General features: G+C 37.3%; 1 protein-coding gene across 8 annotated transcripts in view; it reads left to right on the top strand.

The window, feature by feature from the left end:
* Positions 1-16,101, top strand: part of DYNC1I1 (dynein cytoplasmic 1 intermediate chain 1) — a 435,553-nt gene that overhangs the window by 93,450 nt on the left and 326,002 nt on the right. For 7 of the 8 annotated variants that reach the window (XM_072964956.1, XM_072964954.1, XM_072964953.1 and 4 more), the window contains one exon: positions 134-253. The exons of the other annotated variant lie outside the window; for it this stretch is intronic. The gene's annotated coding sequence lies outside the window, so the exon portion shown is untranslated. The remainder of the gene's footprint in view (positions 1-133; positions 254-16,101) is intronic. 8 annotated transcript variants of the gene reach the window in all.

The raw sequence follows: 16,101 nt of genomic DNA, 5'->3' as shown, positions 1-16,101 counted from the left end.
TGTCCTCCGTGTGCTGGACCAGAGACGCTTTGCCATTTCCCACTCTCCTCCTTACTAAATGGATGTTTTGTTGAATTACTCTGTGATTTCTCTGTCCTTTCATGTGTGCCTAATGGTTTTGCTGGAACCACAGGTTGCTGGGCCAGGAGGAGCCACATCAGGACCTGACCAAGAAGACTGTGCATCACTCAGAAATCTTGAACTTGGAGCGATAACCACCTGAGTTGCTGTGTGGTCTCCCTTTGGGAAGAGGGTGAGTGCAGTTTCACAGCCTGTGATTATAACTTCATTACAGTTACGGGATGGGTGTGTTTTAGGGGATGTGTGTGAATAGTATGCGGATGTTGAGCTGTCAAAGGGGTGATTACAGCACAGATCAGTGGTGTTCACCAACCAGTGCCTATCCATCCTTCTTCACATAACACACTTTCACCTCTCATAGGACAGCCAGAATCCCCACTCCTCACTCAGTCCATCTAGTTTGGGAGGATTTGGGCCCTATCACATGACTCGGGCCTAGCCAGTCAAAGCACTGCATCCTCCATCCAGTGCAGATCTGTGAGCATCCAGCAGTCTGTTTGAGGAGAGGGTCAAAGCAGAAGACAGCTGAGGCAGGAGAGAGAAAGGGAAGGGGAAAGGGAGCAAGTGAGTGAGCCAGACGGAGAGAGAGAAAAAGAGAGAGAGAGAGAGGGAAATCACTGGTCTCGGTGACGTTTAAACCTTTAGTTTAAGGCCCATTGGAAATTCTCTACCTCCAGACTTTTTAGTCATGAGAAAACAAACATCTTCTTGCAGATGCTATGGAGTTGGGCTTTCTATTACTTGAGATCAAAAGGATTCTAACTCATTTAAATGACTCTTAAACCAAAGGAGGTTCAAACTCACTTGTAATAAGAGAAACAGAAAATAAAACTGAGATACTATTTTTTTTTCACTCTCAGATTGATGGGCAAAAATCCAAAACACACTATATTGGCCAAGCTTTGGGGAAATAGACAATTTCATACATGGCTGGCAGGCGCATAAGCTGGTCCAAGACCCACAGAGGGCAATTTAGAAGTGTCAGTAAACATTGCAAATGCATGTATCCTCAAATGCTTTCAGATACATTCACACATATGCAAAATGAACTATATGCAAAGCTACTTATTTTAGCATTATTTTTATTGGCAAAAAATCGACCTACATATTCATTACTAGAGAACCAAGTGGATATATTTAGGTATAGCCATACAGTGAGAATACTCTGAAGCTATAAAAAGAGAGAATTTTTTAGGTACTGATATAAAGGATTTCCAATGGAATAATCAAGAGAAAAAATATTATAGTGAGCTATCGTGCAAGATAAAATAAGGTAGTTTTTAAAAAACATTTTCTTGTCTAGGAATAAAACATACTCTGGAGGTAAAAAATTAACTGACAACTGGTAACTTTTGGCATGGACTTGATGAAATGGAAATTTTTTCAACTATATTCTTTTTTCACTTTTTATTTGTTTTTGAGCCATTATAAATATATGACCTGTTCAAAAATTAAATGAATTACAAATTGAAAAAGAATGCCTGAGCTATTCAGCCCTGAGAGAGCTGTGCTGCAAAGCTGAAAATACATGTTCTGTGATGAGGGTGGCACCTGCAGGACAAACTGAGAATTTTTCTTGTTTTTTTTTTTCCCCATTGTTTTCTTCTTCTGACTGACAGAAATTTAGTAGGCTGGAAGGAGGGCAGTGAGAATAAATTTCCCACTAGAGTTGCTGGATATGAAAGTTTTGCTAATAATGATAGAGCTATTGCAAATAAAACTATTTTAATATAAAGTACACAGGGAAGCAGTATGAAATAGAGGGGTAAAGGTAGACTCTTCTGGTTACAAATATTGGCTTTGTCACTCCCCAGCTGTATGGCTTTAGGCAAAGCTGCTTCACGTTTCTGAGTGGTATCTACACTTATGAAATGAGAATAATAATACTTACCTTACAGGAGTGTTGCCTCCTAACGTTTCAAGAGAGATTCACAGCCAGAAAAATGTTAAACCCAACAAAGAGTAGCCTGCCATTGTTCAATCTCCAAAATCATTCCAGCCCCTTGAAACTACCTCTTCAGGAATGCAGCCTATAGAAGGGGCATCCTCGCCAAAGGTCCCACCTCAGATGAGGCCATGGAAGGTACAGAGAGGAGAGAACCTTCGGGAGTGGTCACATTATATGACTAGTGAGCTTACTTCCCCTTAGGGTCAGGGGTCTTAGTAAGTATTCAAGGTCAGAGACCACTGTGGGCAGCTTCCCACTCTCCTCTTTTCCAAATGGAAGATTTTATTTCATTTGTCATTCTCTCTCCCTATAAGTGTATAATGTGAGCTATGGTTTTCATTTAATCATAGTTTGCTGGCTACGAGAAGCCAGTAAATTAGGACTCAATTGAGAAGACTGCTCATCACCTAGATATTCTGGATTGGAGCAATAACCAGTATATTTATGAGTTTGGGGTTGTTTATCTCATCTCCCTCTGGGATGTGGATGAGCATGGTTTTTATTGTGAGTAGCATAGCTGCATTGGTTTGAAATGGACCTCTTTGAAGATATATGCATGTGTAGAAGGGTGCCCGGTCCCGTGACACAGTCCTGGGCAAACAGAGCAGAACATCCTGCTGTCTGCAGTGATGGCCCAAGGACAGGCACGTAGTACAACTGAAGTCACTGAGAGGCAGGCCTGGGTCTTTGTGCTGAACTTGGAGCTGTGAGGATGAAAGTCTGGCGCCGCCTGGGGTCACTGCAAGAGGAGAGAACGTCTGAGAGTAGAGCCAAGTAAAGGGTACATGGAGAGAGAGAGAGAGAGACCAAGAGACAGAGACTGGGAGAGACAGAGATACAAACAGGCAAAGGGACAGTGAGACAGAGAAGACAGGCTAGGCTTGATGACATCCTTTGAGTCCTTGAATCAAGGCATGTCTCTAGATACACCCACTGATTTGTCTTATTTCTTCTCTGTAGCTTAAGCCAGATTGAATTTTCTACCACTTATAATTGAATGAGCTCTTATTAACTTACATGAAAAGATATGTTATACTCCCTTATAAAAAGAGAAATGTATAATAAAACTACACAGAAATAACATTTTTCACCTACCGTATTGGCAAAAACCTGAACTTTTGATAGCACATACGTGGACAAGCTGTGGGATGAAAGTCGTTCGCATATAGGACCAGAGAGAATGTAAACGGTTATAATCCCTAAGAGGGGATGAGAAAATCTATAAAAATTACAACTGTATCCACCCTTTGACCCAGTGAGCCCACTTCTTTGAATTTAGTGTAAACACACACTTGTACCAGAGAAAGAGCAATGGTTATTCTCTGTCTGCTCCTCTGCCCCATTTCTATTTTCACTCCTTTTGGGCCACACTTTTTGGTCCAGGAGGCTGACCTCTATTGAATGTATCACCCTGGCTCCTCTACCCTCTGATTTCTTTTTAGGTTGGATTAATGTAAGGGTAGGTTGTCAGCAAGAGATTGGAAGGGAGAGGAAGAGAGAAGTCAAGATATATTCCACTGACTCCTGTCTTGACAAGAGTGAGTCTGGGAGAGATTTTGTTTCTCTGTCACCACAGCTAATATCAGATGTCCTCTTCCATGCATGGCCATCACCAGAGTCTGATGACATCAGTTCTTCCCCACTGTCCCTGCGGGCCAAATGCTGGTAACAGATTGCTGCTGCAGCAGATCCCTGGGCTTTCGCCGTCTCTCTTCAGTCCCCTTAACTCCACACCATCTGTGATGGCTAATTTTATGCTTCAACTACTTGACTGGGCTGTGGAGTGCTCAGATATTTGGTCAAACATTATTCTGGCTGTCTCCGTGAAGGTGTTTTATGATGAAATTAATGTTTAATCAGTGGTCTGAATAAGGCAGCTTCCCTCTATAATGTGGGTGAGCCTTATCCAACCAGCTGAAGGCCTGAGGAGAACAAAAGGCTGACCCTCTACCCCAGGTAAGGAAATTCTCCTGCCGAAGGTCTTCAAGCTAGAAAACCATCTCTTCCTAGTTCTGCAGAGTCTCCTGATCTTCAGACTCAGACAGGGATATTGGATCTTCAGATTTTGGATTTGTCAGTTTCCTTAACCATGCAAGCCAATTCCTGGTAATAAAATCTGTCCATCTGTCTGTCTGTCTGTCTTTCTTTCTGTCTGTCTCTCTTATTTCAGTTTCTCCGGAGAGCCCTAGCTAATACATCACCCTTCTTAAAATATTTCCTTCATTAAATTTTCTTCCATGAAACTCCTTGAGTATGCCATTTGTTTCCTGTGGGGGCCTTGACTGTTACAGTAATTGGTATTAAAAGTGGCTCAAGGAAACTCTCAAAATGGTATTCCTGGATTCCATTGCTCATACCTTTGGTAAGCTCACAGATACCCTCTTCCAGGAGAAAGTAGGATAATAGTAATCCCTGATATGTAGCAATATCTTGATTACTCCAGATACCCCTGTTGTAGGATACTATGCAAGTGGGTGGCAAGGAAGATCAGATGACTAAGGCTCTTCCTAATTGCTCTGGCAGCAGTGGTGGTTGTCATTTGTAACCTGGCTGCTTCTGACTGCCTTGAAGAACTTACTGAAAAGGGTGGAATTTTACACTTAAGGACTTGAACCTTCAATTCAAGGAACAGAAAATTAATCAAAAAGCTTCAATAGTGGCCTTAAAAAATATTTTCTAAAGGGCACATGTGACCAAAAATTATGTCCAGAGACTAAACGTATGTGTAACACAGAAATAGCACTAGTTCAATGTCCAGCCTCTCCAGGTATCATGCCAGTTAAGGCACTAGTTAATGAGGGTGGGTGGGATTCTGAGGCTTAGAGTAGGGATATTTGGAAAACTAAACATGAGGCTGAAAATTTTGAACACTCTAATCTCCCTAAATCTTCCTTGCCTGAGTGAGCAGCCCAGCTCCTTCCCAAGAGAGCTTGACTTGCCTTTCATAAATTTCCTTTGTTGGCTTAACTTAGGACAGTCATCTCACAAGGGGAGCTAGTTCCTCCCCTATCCAGCCTGACCATCCCTTATTTACTTCCAAACTCATAGTGAGAATTAAGTGCCAGCATAGCCCAAAGAAAGAAATGCAAGGTCTTCTGTAGGAGAGATAAAGTATAATTGCCCATTTGTATTAGCAGGAGTCTAGGAAACAGCACAGGTATTGATTCGAAGTGCGTTAGGTAAAACATATAGTTGTTTCAGGCCAGATGTGTCGATATGAATCCTCACAAAGCATTGTGGTTTAATGTGTTGGCTCAAGCACCTGGGTGTGGTTCCTTGAAGCCTAGGTAATGGGCCTATAGTTAAAGAGACTGTGATGCTGGAACTTGCTGAGCAGGCTGTACAGGGCATACTTCAAAATTTAAGTTGGTAAGAATGGTGAAGTGGACCTATTTATATATAAGTCGCAGAGCCACCTCCCATCCTCAGTCATAACCAGCAAGAAGACCAGAGGATATTTTATTTACTGAAGCATTAAGGAACACCTTGGTGAAGGGAGCACCAGCATCATTGGAAAGCACTATTTATTTATTTATTTATTTATTTATTTATTTATTTATTTATTTATTATTTTCATTGACATTTAGTTGCTGTACAATATGATATGTTATAGTTGTATGATTCACAATTTTTAAATGTTATATTCCATTATAGTTATTATAAAATATTGACTATATTCCCCATGCTATACAATATATCTGTGTAATTTATTTTATACCTAATAGTTGGTACCTTTTAAATACTTACGTCTATACTACTCCTCCCCACTTCCCTCTCCCCACCGGTAACCACTAGTTTGTTCTCTATATCTGTGAGTCTGCTTCTTTTTTTGTTACATTCACTAGTTTATTTTTTTTTTCAGATTCCACGTATAAGTGATATCATACAGTGATTTTTCTTTCTCTGCCTGACTTATTTTACTTAGCATCATGCCCTCCAAATCCATCTGTGTTGCTGCAAATGGCAAAATTTCATTCTTTCTTATGGCTGAGTAGTATTCTGTTGTATGTATATACCACGTCTTCTACATCCATTCATCTGTTAATGGACACTTAAATTGCTTTCACATCTCGGCTATAGTAAAGAATGCTGCTATGAACATTGGGGTGCGTGTATCTTTTTGAATTAGTGTTTGAGGTTTTTTCCAGATATATACCCAGGAGTGGATTGCTGGGTCATTGGTAGTTGTATTTTCAGTGTTTTGAGAAACCTCCATACTGTTTTCCACAGTGACTGCACCAATTTACATTCTTACCAACAGTTTACGAGGGTTCCCTTTTCTCCACATTCTAGCCAGCATTTGTTATTTGTGCTCTTTTTAATGACAGCCATTCTGACAGGTGTGAGGTGATAGCTCACTGTGGTTTAGATTTGCATTTCCCTGATGATTAACAATGTTGAGCCTCTTTTCATCTGCCTGTTGGCCATCTGCTTTTCCTCTTTGGAAAAATGTCTGTTCAGTTCTTCTGCCCATTTTTTGATCAGGTTGTTTTTTTGATGTTGAGTTTTATGAGCTGTTTATATATATAGTGGATATTAACCCCTTATTGGTCATATCACTTGCAAATATTTTCTCTGATTCAGTAGGTTGTCTTTTTGTTTTGTTGTTGGTTTCCCTTGTTGTGCAAAAACAAAAAGCCCTATTTAAAAAGCTGCATTTAGTAGGCATGTGATAATGATGAGATGTGCCTTTATAGAATTGGACCTGATTTCAATGGGAATGAGAGGATTCTGGTAGATGCCCAGTGGCTCTGCTTGACCATCAGAGAGTAAATGGGAGTAATTATTTTAATAAGTCACAGGGTCCAGGTGGTAATCAGAGTATTCTGACTCACAGATCCATTAAGTTGATATTGTGGCTAACTGGAGCTGGTGAACAGGAAGTAGCAAGCACTGTCAGTGCCTTAGTAAGCCTTAGTAAGCCACATGTATGCTGTACAGTAAAACGTATAGTAGAAGATAAACCCTGTGAAAGCACAGAAGCATGCTCTGTGGATGAAGTTTCCAGGGGTCACTGGTCTGGGCATCTGTGTGAGAGACAAGTGGTTACACTTGGCAACATCACTGCAAATAAATAGAGACAATACATAGCAAGCTTCTTTAGTGCCAAGATATTCCATGTTTGGCTGCATTGCTCTAGACCCCTTTTTTGGGTAACTCATAAGACAATTGGTTTTACTGGGGCTTAGAACAAGGGATGGTCAAAGCCAGTGGCATACGGGTAGGTATTTAACAACCAACTCTCCAGAAAAGCAAAGAAGCCTGATTTGTAGCATTTGCTATTTTTATGGTGTAAATACTCCCATTGTGGCTAATTCTGAGCTACCAGTGTGACATCAACTAGCTCACAAAAATGGGAGGGGGATTATTATACACATTTTTATACCTTCTGATCTTGGCATCATGTAAAATATTCCCTATTCAAAAAAATTAGAAATGCCTTTTAAAACAAGGAAAAATGCAACCCTAATACATATATTAGAGCTTCAAAACTCTAAACACTTGGGTGGGTTTACCAGTATGAACCATCAGCCACATAAATTGGCTTCTATCTTCTAGAATTTCTGGTCTGTCGCAGCCCTGAGAAATCAGAGCTAAAGAGCAAGAAAGAGATATTCTGTGGTTATGGTGACACCCGCAGAACAAACTGAGAATTCTGGTTTGTTGATTTCAGTTTTCCAGGAGAGGCTTACATTAGAAGGAATGAATGTTGAGTCCCCAGTGGAATAGCTAGGCAGAAAAGTTTTAATGATGACTGACGAAACTGTCCCAAAGACATACTACACAGGTCACACCAGGTAGGAACTGCAGAGTGGTGGGACAGACACAGGCCGCAGAGCCTCACGCACTTGGCTTCATATTCTCTGTGTCACCTCAGGGAAACGAACTGCCTCCTGAGCATTAGTGTCTGCTCGTGGTGAGTTTCTTCATGGGCCCAGACTTGCCCCTTTTGCAGAGTTGGTGCACTATGAGAAAGCACACATGGAATGTGCTGACTAGGGGCCCCAGCACATAGTTTTAAGTAGCCAGTGTCTTCCCAAACTTTATGTGCTCTTCAGTATCATTGCACTCACAAGGCTGAGCACCCTATAAGGCTCATCCTGTTTCAACCCACCCCTCAACTTGACGCATATTCAGCTTTTCTCACCTTTCCACAAGCAAGCTCATCACACCGAGCACAACTGCGCTTTCTTGAATCTCTTAATATCAAACTCGAATAGCCCCATATTCCCACTTCTCACTGCATTCATGATTTGGGGCTATTTTTAAAAAACTCTTGGTGCGCCTGTTTCATTTTTCAGGAAAAAATACCACAAATTATGTTTAAACATTTTTTAACCTAGCTGACACTAACATGTATTTATCCACATAATAATGTGACATTTTCTCCTCCGGGATCATAATTAAACTTGAGCCTGACCTTTCCTCACCTTCAGAACTTAAAGGTTCTTCTGAATCTCTGTTGCCCTTAAGTATATCTGCACACATTTTAGAGTGATATGCTCCCTTATGTGTGTAAGTCTAAAGCAAAATAGAATTTGAGGTCAAGGGCTGAAAGAAATTTGTTAGTAATTTAAAACCATGAATATATTTAAAATGTTTTGTAATTCAGTGAAAAGAATATTTGCCAGGGTAACAAACTAGGCAGGTATGATTATTTAAAGAAAATAGAGAGTTATATTTAAGCCTAAATTGAAAAGAGGGGTGATTCCCTGCTCCCATGATGTTTAGACCAACTAGATAAGAGAAAACTAGACAGTAAAGGATATGACAATCATGACTGGCGTAGTGCAGGATCTAGACAGAATTAAGAAAAAACAAGGGAGTAAAGAACCCTGTGTTTCCAAGCAGATGCTGCTGCATATCATAAATATTATGATGAAGTTAACGACCCAAGGAGTTCTGGGCTGGTCAAATGACACTCTAATGGGGGATTTCAACAATCCAGATGACAGGGATTACAGAGAGTGACTAGTCATGGTTACTGAAAAATCTATAGTGGACATAAAATAAGCTCAATCACAGAAAAGTGAATACATCTTACAACAAATATAGTGGTAATATATTGATAATTATAAAATATTGGTAAAGAATCAAGTTGGAGAGTCATAAACCACATGGCAATATGTGGATATATGGATATCATGTTTCTTGATGTTATTCAACTAAACTTAAAAACAAAGAGAGGGTTGACATCCAGACACCATAAAGGTCACAAGCCAGAGACCGTCATCACTGGAATGGATATTTATAGAATGGTAAATTAGATGGCTGACCCCAAACAAGTTTAAGAGCTAAACTATGGAAAGATTATAGAAAAGCAAAACAATATTGATGAAACTAGACAGCACGGACGTAATGCACACATATAAGACAAAAATGTTCAGACAAGTACAGATGAAATGAGCATGGACTTAATGCACACATATAAGACAATGTTCAGACAAGTACAGATGAAATGAAGATTAAAACATTTATAAGGCAGGATCTCTCCAGGAAAGAATTATAATTACAGGAGCAACTAAAAGTATGGGTCGGGTATAATGATGTCCAAGTTAAGATAAACATGGTTAGAACACAGACTACTGAAAGATATGGAGATTATTGCAAACTGGAGTAGATTTACAAGGAATGAAAGGAATAGAAAGCATATAAGAAATCTGTAAGAAAAGAAAGGAAAGAAAAAAAAGAAAAGGAAAAAAAGACCTCTGCACACATGCATTTTATTATGGACATGAAAAGCATCATATTTGTCTTATGGACAGTCACCTCCAAGAGACAGAATAACAGACCACATAGGGACAAAGGGCTGTTGTGCAGCCCCAAAGAGCCTCTACCTTTCCAACAACAATACTCTACCTTTCCAACACAACCAAACGGCCAGGGAAAACTCAGAACCAGGATAAAGAGAAAACTCAGTGCTCCAAAATGTGAACCTGGCATTGTTTTCTTCCTAGATAGAATTTTTTTTTCTGTATAATCTTTTAAAATGTAGTTGAATTAAAAATTTTAGGATTACTAGATACATAATCACAAGTAGCAATAGTTTCAGGGAAAATGCCCAAGTATACATAAAGGAAATATCAGATAAGATTTAAAATGTTTAGAAGAACCGCATCGATAGGAGTTTCGGTAGAATGAGACCTAAGGTCAGGTAGTTGCCTTACTGGAATTTATGAAGTATCCCTTAATACTAGACACTGACTGGATCATTGGAACAGACATAATTAAGAAATTACAGGATATTGGAGAAAACAAAATCAATTTAGCAGGTATATAGCTCTATTGGAAAGACAAATTGGCACCAATGACATTACTCACATTGAGTTGTGAAGTGTCACAGCTTTATTCCCTTGAATAAAGTCTATTCTTGAAATTTTGTAGAATTTGTTCAGTGCTTTTATTGTGGGAAATTTTTCTAGAAATTTGCGCATTTCATCCAGGTTTTCAAATTTATTGGCATAACATTGTTGTTGAGGTGACAGTAGTCGTAGCATCTCAGTGGTTCTCTTTTGATAACTTTTTGAAAAAATTATAGACTCACAAGAAGTTGCAAAAATAGTACAAAAGGTTCCTATATACCCTTCCCTCAACACTAGGAAATTGATATTGGCACAATACTACTGACTAGACATAGACTTTACTTGGATTGCATCACTCTTTAAATGCACTGATTTTTTTCTGTATGTGCATAGTTCTGTAAAATTTTATCATTTTATAGATTCATGGAGCTGCCATCACAATCAAGATGTAGAACTGTTCCATCACATAAAGGCCCTTTATTTATGCTATGATTTTTATAATCATACCCTCTCCCTAACCTCTGACAACCCCTGATCTGTTCTCCATCTCTATAATTTTGTCATTTCAAAATTATGTAAATGGAATCATACGGTATGTAACCCTTAGATACTGGCTTTTGTTCACTCAACATGGTTAATGATATTGAACATCTCTTCATATGCTAATTTGCACCCATACTCCCCCTTTGGTTAAGTGTCTGTTTCAGACTGGATTTGGTGTCATGTTTTGTTTTTCTAACTGGGTTGTCTGTGGTTTTTACCGTTAAACTCAGAGTTCTTTATATCTTTTGGATACAAGTCCTTTGTCAGATTTGCAAATATGCTTTTCCAGTCTGTGGCTTATCTTTTTAACCTCTTAAAAGGGTTTTTCACCCTTTTGCTCTTTAAAAAGAGCAAAAGTTTTTCATTTTGGTGAAGACCTGTTCATCAATTTTTCTTTTATGGGTTGTGCTTTTGATGTCATATCTAAGAACTCTTTGCTTCGATTTTTTTTTAAGATTTTTTCCTAAAAATTTTCCTCTGAAAGTATTGTCGTTTTACTTTTCACATGCAGGCTTGTGTTCCATTTTAAGTTAATTTTTGCATAAAGTGTCAGGTTTACATCAAAGTTCGTTTTTCTTGCTATGAAGAAAGACAATTTCCTTCATCACCAATTATTCCAGCACCATGTGTTAAAAATGCTGTCTTTCCTTCATTGAATTGGTTTTTGCATCTGTTCTGGCATGCTGATCTATGGAGATATGTCCATACTTGTTTATACTTCTATAAACCTGTCTTGATTACTGCAACCATATAGTAAGTCTTAAATCAAGGTATTCTGATTTCTCCAAACTTATTCTCCAACCTTATTCTTTTCTTCTCAAAAACGTTTTCGCCAACTCCAATTTATAAAATTCCATATGAATTTTATATTAAGATGGACTATATCTACAAAAAGATTGTCAGAATTTTGATATGAATTGCACCAGATCTATAGATAAACTTAGGAAGAATTCATATTTTTGGTATGCTGAGGCTTCCAATTTATGAGCACATTGTTTCTTTTCATTTTATTGGTTCTTCTTTTACTTTATCAACATTTTGTACTTTGCAGCATGTAGTCTTGTAAATCTTTTATTAGACTTATGTCTGGTATTCCCTTTTTGGAGTGACTTTGATTGGTTGTGTATTCCTAATTTTGTTTTCCAGTTTGTTCATTACCAATATATAGAAATAGGATTGAGTTTTGGGTGTTGACCTTGTATCCACTGATCCTGCTCGACTCACTTCTTAGTTATAGGGTGCTTTTTTTGGGAGATGGGGAATTTTTTTATGCAGTCATGGGCTCTAAAGACCATGATGTATGTAACAAATTCAGCCCGTAGCCTTTGTAAATAAACTTTTAGAAAAACATGGTAATTTGTTTATGTTTTGCCTATGGCTGCTTTCATGCTACAGCCGCAAACTTGAACAGTTGTGGCAGAGACCAGATTCCCTACAAAGCTGAAAATATTTACTATCTAGTCCCTTTCAGAAACAGGTTGCTGCCAGAGTTAGCATGATGTAGACAATCATGTCGTATGTAAATAGGGACAGTTTTATTTCTTCTTTTATTATCTGCATGCCTTTAATATCCCCCCTCACCTTTTTTGGCCTAACTACACTGCCTAGGACTTCTAGCACTTGTCGAATAAGAGCAGTAAGGGCGAGCGTTCTTACTACTTAGCCATAAAAAAAGAGTAAAACAATGCCATGTGCAGCAACTTGGATGGACCTGGAGATCGTCACTCTAAGTGAAGTAAGCCAGAAAGAGATAAATACCATATGATGCCACTCATATGTGGAATCTTAAAAAAAAAAAAAGACAAATAAGACTTATTTACAAAACATTAACAGACTCAGCCATAGAAAGCAAACTTTATGGTTACTGGGGAAATGTGATGGAAGGTGGTGGGAAGGGAGGGAGGGAGGAAGAAAGGAAGGAAGGAATGTTTCAGCAGAAATATAATGATATCAGGCAAAAACTTGAAAATGATAAATATGTGGGTAACTATAGAAGAATTTTCCCCAATTTTAAATTTCTTCAAAAGAAATCTGATGTCTAAAGTAATGATAATGACAATGTATCTTAGAGTTTATAGCATTTAAAGAAATAAAATGCAGGACAATAGTAAAAAAAAAAAGAAGGTGCACATTTTTCTCATGTTCAGTTTTAGAGAGAAAGCATTTAGTTTTTCACCATTTAGTATAATGTTAGCTGTAGGTTTTTCTGGATGCTCTTTACAAGGTTGAGAAAATGCCCCTTTATTCCTAGTTTTCTGAGAGCTTTATTGTGAATAGGTGTTGAAAAAATTTTCAGTGCTTTTCTGTACCAATTTACATAATTGTCTGGGCTTTCTCCTTTACTTATTAATACGTTGAATTACCTTGATTTTCAAATATTGAACTAACCATTTTTTCTGGAATGAATCTCAGTTATAATACATAATTCTTACACATATAAGCTATACATATCTTATGTGTACGAAGCTTATGTACACATACCTTATATGCATAAGATACAGAATTCCTATATATTTCTGGATATGATTTGCTAATATTTTATTGAGGATTTTTGTGTTTGTAGTATTCTTGTTTTGTACTGTCTGTCTAATTTTGGTATGAGGCTAATATTAACTTCATAAAGTGAGTTAGAAGGTGATTCCTCTATTATTTTCTAGAAAAGATTGTGGAGAATTGTTAATTCTTATTAAATGTTCGGGATGTCCACAGACACCATCTTGGCCCGCAGATTTTTTTTTTCTGGAGCTGTTTAATTTGTCAGTTAATTTATTTAGAAGTTACGGGACTATACACATGATCTGTTTCATCTCTGGTGAGTTTTAGTAGGCTGTGGTTTTCCAGAAATTGATTCACTTCATTAAACAGTTGAATTTTTGTGTGTATAGCCAATGGTAGGGTTCCTTTAACATCCTTTTAATGTCTGCAGGGTTTATAGTGATATTCCCTTTTCTGTGCCGGATATTGGTAATTTGTGTCTTCTCTCTCTTTTTTTTTTTCTCTGTCAGTCCTATTAGAGCTTTATCAATTCCACTAATATTTTTAAGCAACCAGATTTTTATTTGATTGATTGATTTGCTCTATTGTTTTTCTGTTTTCAGTCCATTGATTTTTATTATCTTAATTCTTTTCTTCCTTCTGCTTGCTTTAAGTTAATTTTGCTCTTCCGTTCTAGCTTCCTGAGTGGAAGCTAAAATTACTGATTTGAGACTTTTCTTCTTTTTTAATATAAGCATCTGTGCTAAAAACTTCCTTCTAAGCACTCTTTAGTTCCATCCCACACATTTATTCAAATATGTTTATTTTTATTTTTATTTAGTTCAATGTAATTTTTTATCTCCTTTAGAGTTCTTCTTTAACCCATGGATTATTTTGAAGTGTGTGGTTAAACTTACAACTATTTGAAGATATTTTAATTTTCTTTTTAATTGGTTTCCAGTTTGATTCCATTATGGTCAGAGAACATATTTTGTATGATTTCAATTCTTTTAAACTTGCTAAGTCTTATTTCAAGAGCAAGGATGTGGTCTTGGTGAATGTTCCATGTGCAGTTGAAAATAATTTGTGTTGTGCTGTTGTTGGGTGGAGTATCTATAAATATCAGTTAGAGCCCATTGATCGATGGAATTTTTCAGTTCTGCTATATCCTTTCCCTCTGCTAGTTATATCAGTTCCTGAGAGGAGTGTTGAACACCCCACTTGTAACTATAAGTTTGTCTATTTCTCTTTTTCAGTTCTGTCAGTTTTTTTAAAATTTTTTTGTGGGGAGGTAATTAGGTTCATTTATTTTTGTCTTGTTTTTTTGTTTGGGAGGGAGGTAATTAGGTTTGTTTATTTGCTTATTTATTTTAGTGGAGGTACTGGGAAATTGAACCCGTTTCTCATCCTCACATACTTTCTTCCCTTTTTCTGGGACTCTGATGACTCAAGTGTTCTATCTTAGGTGGTTGTCCTATAAGTCCCCAAGTTTCTGTTCGTTTTTTCAATTGCTATTTTGTCTGTTTTTCAAATTGTGTAATTCCTACTGATCTATCTTCAGGTTTACTGAAGACTGTTGTATCTGTGTTCATGAAAGCTGTTGGTCTCTAGTTTCCCTTTCTTGTAATGTCTTTCTCTGGTTTTGTTGTTGGGAAATATTGGCCTCATAAAATGTGTTGGGAGTTTTCCCTCTGATTTTTGTCTTCTGAAAGAGAGTATCTTGGTGTAATTTCTTCCTGAAATGTTTGATAGATTCCACCAGTGAATCTGGTGACTCTATCCTTGATACTTTCTTTTTTAGAAGATGATCAGTTACTTATTAAATTTGTTTAATAGATAGAGGCCTATTCAGATTGTCTATTTCTTCTTGTGTGAGTTTTGGCAGGTTGTGGGTTTCAAAGAATTCATCTATTTCATTTAGATTATCAAATTTGTGCGCATAAGGTTGTTTATAGTGTTCCTTTATTATTCTTTTAATATCAAGGCCCTCTGCAGGGATGTTTCCTCTATCATTTCTGATACTAGTAATTTCTGTCCTCTTTTTTTCTTAGTAAGCCTGGCCAGAGGCCTGTCAGTTTTATTGAATTTTTCAAAGAGCCAGATACTGGTCTAATTTATTTTCTCTATTAATTTTATGTTTTCAATTTTATTGATTTCTGCTCTAATTTTAATTACTTGTTTTCTTCTACTTATTTTGGATTTAATTTGTTGTTCTTAAATATACAGGCATACTTATAAACTGTAATTCTGTAATATGATGGTATGTTAACCACTTAACTATAATATGAATGTTAAAGGAAAAGTATTAAGAACCACTATAGCCACTATAACTTGTGGCAAACATACAATATAAAAAGAGGTAAATTGTGATGTCAGAAACATTAAAGGAGAAAGGATAGTTCAACATGCAGAAATCCATAGATGTGATACACTGCATCAATAGGATGAAAGATAAAAATCATATCATCATCTTAACAAATGCAGAAAAAGTATTTGACAAAATAAAGCATCCTTTCAAGATAAAAAATTTCAACAAATTAGGTACAGAAAGATCATATCTCAACATAATAAAGGTCGTATATGACAAGCCCTCAGCTAATATCATGCTCAACATGGAAGTCTGAAAGCTTTTCCTCTAAGATTAGGACAAGACAAAGGTGCCCACTCTCACCACTCATTCAACACAGTACTGGATTTCCTAACTATAACAGTCAAGCAAGATACAGAAATAAAAGGCATTTAAATTAGGGA

The sequence above is a fragment of the Vicugna pacos genome, chromosome 7, assembly GCF_048564905.1.
Source record: "Vicugna pacos chromosome 7, VicPac4, whole genome shotgun sequence".
Classification (NCBI taxonomy): Eukaryota; Metazoa; Chordata; class Mammalia; order Artiodactyla; family Camelidae; genus Vicugna; species Vicugna pacos.
This window is presented reverse-complemented; position numbering and strand designations above follow the sequence as displayed.